The sequence below is a fragment of the Azolla caroliniana genome, unplaced genomic scaffold (genome assembly GCF_043228905.1).
Source record: "Azolla caroliniana isolate FFs.n. ecotype wild unplaced genomic scaffold, voAzoCaro1.0.p SCAF_7, whole genome shotgun sequence".
NCBI lineage: Eukaryota > Viridiplantae > Streptophyta > Polypodiopsida > Salviniales > Salviniaceae > Azolla > Azolla caroliniana.
The window spans coordinates 3913976-3919975 of record NW_028230442.1 but is presented as its reverse complement, the minus strand read 5'-3'; positions in this window follow the sequence as shown (position 1 = coordinate 3919975).

Below are 6000 nucleotides of genomic sequence, written 5' to 3'. Positions count from 1 at the left end.
AGAAGACAGGCCTGCCCCACGCGACGGCGGAAGATCGGTACGACGGTACCACGAGAGAGGGTGTGGACTGAAACGCCCTCTCGACTTGCGGAGATAGAATGGCCAAGGACGAGGCCGAGATATCGATCGCGGAACCGGAACGTTGGGACCAACGGTTTCGGGCGTGTCAGCCCGAGATCCCGGTCATTGGAGAAGCAAGCCCAGATGGGGCTTGCGTGATCGGTAAGAAGACGACCGCCGACCACGGAGAGCCGGTGGCTATGGACAAGGGTGTAAAATGGACGGGCGATTCTTTGTGTCTTCCCACACTTGCTCCCGAGACAATGGCAGTCGGGCCCAAGTGCCCACGTGAGTCCCAAGCGGAGGAAGGCGGCGGCGAAAGGGCAAGAATCACCGGCAAGACGATACGGGGAAGGAGCGGACAAAAGCCCACAGACCCAATTCCGGAGAACTCGGCATTCGGGCCCGTATGCCCATATAAGACCGAGGAGATGGATGGCGGTACCGAGGAGTCTTGGCACGATGCCACCGAAGACAGATGGGAGACGGCCTACGGGAAGGCCGAGGACGGACACGTCACGTGGAGATCGGCATTCCGATACGGGTGGAGCGTGATCCGGTCGTGGGCCGTTCGATCAAGGCCGGACTCGGCATAAAGGTGCCGATACGGGAGGGGGTGCGGGACGAGCCGCCCTCTTTTACATGGGGAGAAAGACCGACCGGGCGACGGTCGAGATTTGGAAAGAGAATGAAAGCCGGTCCTACCGGATTCCTTACACCGATCCGGCTGCAGGCCCGAGTGCCGGCGTGAGTCCTATAAGGGAGATCGGTGGCGACAGGAGAATGGGACTCGGCAATCCGGAGAAGGACGAACGGACCCAGACGAGAACCGGGCGGAGCGGACTCCCGGATGACAATTCCGGAAGGGAGGAAGAGGGCAGGCCTACGAAGAGGCCGAGGACATGGTACGTCGGTACCACGGGAGAGGGTGCGAAACAAAACGCCCTCTCGACAATGCGGAAAAGGACAACCCGGGACAGGGTCAAGAAGGCGAGGCGGCCTACGGAGGATCCTTCACACCGGTTCTAGAGACTTCGGCGGTCGGCAACGCGGCCGACGTAAGACCAAGATACTGATGGTGGCGGCGAGGTGACGAAGGCAAGGGCTACGGATGGAAGGTCTACGGAGGATCCTTCACACTGGTTCTAGAGACTTCGGCGGTCGGCAACGCGGCCGACGTAAGACCAAGATACTGACGGTGGCTGCGAGGTGACGAAGGCAAGGGCTACGGATGGAAGGTCTACGGAGGATCCTTCACACCGGTTCTAGAGACTTCGGCGGTCGGCAACGCGGCCGACGTAAGACCAAGATACTGACGGTGGTGGCGAGGTGACGAAGACAATGGGCGTAAGGAAGTCCGGTCCTACGGGATCCCCACACTTAACCAGAGACTCCGGCAGTTCGGCCAACGTGGCAACATGAGATCGAGAGAGAAGGTTGGTGGCGGCGGGAAATGGGACTCGACTACGCGGAAGACACGAGGAGAGTCCGGGAGGGACTCAAACAAAAGACACCCTAGTTTCGGCAAGCATAGAAACGGAGTCCGGTCCTATGGGACCCTCACACCGATCCGGAGACTCCGGCAGTTCGGCCAACGTGGCAACGTGAGACCGAGGGAGAAGGACGGTGGCGGCAGGGAACGGGACCCGACGACACGAGGTATCGGAAGGAGCCGATAGGGGTGAACATGGGGAGGTGTGTCAGGCCGGAAAGGCACACCTTGGACAGAACAAGAGTCTCGCAAGTGACCATCGCGGGCCGGATCGAAGCGTGACTACGGGACGGTGTTCGGCACGGGCGGGCCGAACGAATGAAGTGGAAGACTCAGGACCTGTTGCATCAGCACGAAGACGGGAAGGGCCAAGCGGGCTACTACGGGGTGTTCCTCGGATGCAGAGGACACCGGTATGCGGGTGAGCGGCGATGCACGATCTGGCCGGAAAGGGCCGACAAGGCGTGCAATAAACCGGAGAAAGGCACACGGAGGTGCCGGAGCGGGAAGGCAAGCGCGGAGAAGGCCGGAAAGGGATCTTCCACGCCGTTCCAGAGACCATGGCGGTTCGAGCCGACGTGGCAATGTAAGACCATGGAGAAGGAAGGTGGCAGCGAGAGGGTGGTGGCCACGCGAAACAACATGGGATGACATCAGGACATCACGGTTGATCAACGGAGGTCAAGCGGGCCACTACGGGCATGCCTCAAGCGGAGGACATCGGTCATACGGCGGGAAGCATGGCGTTCATACGGCCGAACAAGGGCCAATGGAAGTACACGTACTACGGAGATCGCGGCAGAGGACCCATCGACAAGTCGAACGAGCCTACAGGGAGGCAAGCGCGACGGAAGACTCGAAGCCGACGGATCAAACTGGCAGCAAGCCGGGATGCGGATCACGGAAGACCGGTTTCTCACTGGCCGAAATCTCTCACCCTTCAACCGGACTTGGCACATACCGGTGGATGTGCGGTTAGGTGGGGGCGGATGTCGTGAAGAATTTCGGCCAGAGGCGGAAACCGGGAACATTGGCTACATCGGCGGGGTGCAGCGTGTGAACGCACCCATGTACATTTAGTGTGAATATCGAGGGCACCTTTATGGTGCCGAAGAGTAGTCAAGTCGGGACAGACGATCCCATGTAAGTCGGGATTTGTCCCGCATTGTAATGCCTCCCTTTCCTTGTTCTATAAAAGGAAGGGAACGCCCTTTGTAAAAGGGTTGCCCATTTTGCATTAGAGGGTATACCGTTAGGTTTAGGGTTAGCTTCTTCTCCTTCGTATTGGTTTAAGGTTTGCTGTAGCTCATCTGCTGCGCAAGACCCCGCTCGGCGCGACGAGCCCGTGAGCTCCCCGACGGCGGCTTGGCAGCAGACGACTACTGTAACCTACCTTAGTCCGGCTCGAAGCAGGGAATGTATTCTCCATATATATATACATACATATACGTTTATGTTTGTCTGTGTATATTCGCGTCGTTGTTGGCGTCGGGTGCTTACCCTCTCCTGCGTTTTCTGTACATAAGGCGTGAGTCGGGTTGAGCTGCGTGTGCGTGTGTGTGTGTGTGTGCGTGAGTCGATGTTAAGCACGCTCTCTCTCTCTCTCTCTCTCTCTCTCTCTCTCTCTCTCCTTCGGTTGCTTCCGGTGTGTTTTTGGGATGCCCCAGAAACAGTGAAGCACGACTCCCTACGCTCCATCACTCTCTCGTCCAAGACCCCCGTGGTCCCGCCTTTCTCCACGCACGCGCGTAACAACGTGACAACGCACAACACAAAGAAGGCTTACACAAACAAGGCACGAGTATTTGAACATGTTTGTGAAAAGGAGAGGTGCATGGGCAAGCCCGAACCAACCCCTAGTCACAAGGCGAACGAATGCATGTGAGGAAGGCTTACACACGGGCACACGAGGAAAAGGCTTACTTACACACAAGAGAGACAGAGTTTCGAATGCCTTTGTGAAAAGAGAGGTGCATGGGCAAGCCCGAACGCTCCCTTGTTACAAGACACACGAACACACAAGGAAAAGGCTTACTTACACACACGAGAGACAGAGTTTCGAATGCCTTTGTGAAAAGAGAGGTGCATGGGCAAGCCTGAACGCTCCCTTGTTACAAGAAATGTGAACACACAAGCAAGGTTTACACACGGGAGACACAATTTCGAACGCCTTTGTGAAAGGAGAGGTACATGGGCAAGCCCAAACGCTCCCTTTCCACAAGTCGCACGAACACACAAACAAGATTTACACTAACACGTAAGACACGAAAGTTGAATGCCTTTGTGAAAGGAGAGGTGCATGGGCAAGCCCGAAACGCTCCTTTGTCACAAGACACACAAACAATTAAGCACAAATGACAATAATATATAAGACACGTTGTCGCGAGGATTTTCAGCCATGGTGAGAAAACCAAGTGGGATGGATAAAATGGGGATGTGCAACATTGCACATGCACTTGGAAGATTTGTAAAAGAAACAAATGTAAAAAAGGAAGGGTAAATGTAAGGTGTTAAAAGTGCACTACGAAGATTCATAAAGTGTAAATGTGATGTGCACTTATGTGCACATGCACATTTAGACTAAAGGGAGAGTACATGAAGTATGGGTGTAGTGAGTAGTGGGCATAATGTGTGTGTGAGGAGAGGGAGTTAAGGCTCCATCAATCTCTCCTCCTAAGATCAAGGCCAAATATTCCCCCATTGAAAGAAAGGGGGGTTGACCTCTTCTTTATGTAATGTGCCTCACCCCTTACTACTATAAAACGGAGCGAGGGGCCATTTTTGAGGGGCTTCCACTTTTGGGTTTTCTTTGGGGAGTCGCCATTTTGTCGTTAGAGGTAGACCATTAGGATTTTCTTCATCATCTTCTCCTCGATTTCGTTTTAGGGTTTCGGTTTTAGGTTCCCCTTTCGTATCATTGCCCTTCTCTCGATTAGGGTTTAGTTCTTCTTCCTATTCGCTTGGGTTTTCCTCTATTTGTGCTTGAGTCCGGCGTATGGCCAGGTTGTAATCATATCATGGCTTTCATGCCTTATAGTGTAATTTGCTTGTTTAACCTTGTCTTGATCTATTTCTCTATCGTGTTAATCTCTTCTTCTTTCTCCTCCCCTTTTGAGCGTGAAGGCCGTAAGGGATAAGCTCCCATTTCCCCTCTATTTCCTAGTCCAAGACCCCCGTGGTCCCGCCCAAGCCGACACGTACTCGCGAATTTCCGCGACAACGTAAGTTTGAATGCCTTTGTGAAAGGAGAGGTGCATGGGCACTTGAAACACTCCCTTGTCACAAGACACACAAACAAATAAGCACAAATGACAATAACATATAAGATACGTAAGTTTGAATGCCTTTGTGAAAGGAGAGGTGCATGGGCAAAGCCCGAAACGCTCCCTTATCACAAGACACACACAAAAAAAGGCACAAATGACAATAACATATGAGATACATAAGTTTGAATGCCTTTGTGAAAGGAGAGGTGCATGGGCAAGCCCGAAACGCTCCCTTGTCACAAGACACACAAACAAATAAGCACAAATGACGATAACATATAAGACACGTAGGTGAAACCAAACATTAGTTTATTACAATATAATAGATTATTTTATAAAAAGAATCAATTTTACAACGGGTTTGATATGAATATGAGAGATAATTTATAAAGGAAGGGGGAAGAGAGGTGGACGAAAGAAGAGAGTGGATTATAGAAGAAGGTGATTCTTTGTTGATGATGTCTCTCGATGTTGTTGATCCTTCTTCTTTTGCCTTCCAATTGAGTAGAGCTTCCACGTTCCTTCTCCCTCCCCCCCTTCTTCACTAGAATAGGCTCTTATTTATAGGTTTAGGATTGCTTGCCTTTTTCCCCTAAAAAAAAGCTTGTCTATATGAGTCCACTTTTCTTTTCCTCACTATTTTTGTTTTCTAGCCCCAAATTTCACATGCAAGATATTCTTGGAAAGCTCTTTGGGTTAGCTTTCTTATGCATCTTTTTTTTTCTAATTTGGACATCTGACGAGGAAATTATGAGTTTTTTTCTCTACTATGCTCTTCATATCCACGCGTGTTTTTTTTTTTCCTCGCCATCTTTTTATCTACTTTTGTCTACTTTTGAAAACCGCCTCTAACTTAATATTCATCATGATTTATTGTAAGGTTCAATCCTTTGACCTTTTATTTATAAGGAATTATCTTTGGCAAAATGATAAAGTATTTTTGCTACCAATAAAGTTGACTTCACAATACTAGTTTATTTAAACTACTATTTTGCTTCTTTTCGAGCGTGGTTTCACACTATGTGTTAGAAACATCATGACACCGGAATGCCTAAATACCTCCAACATAATGAGATCGTCCACCTCTTGACTGGTAAAAGACTTCGTACATGGCAAGAAATGGGAACTAATGTGAGAATTGCATCAAACCTTTTGAAACTAGGAGATCGGTAATGAAATCCA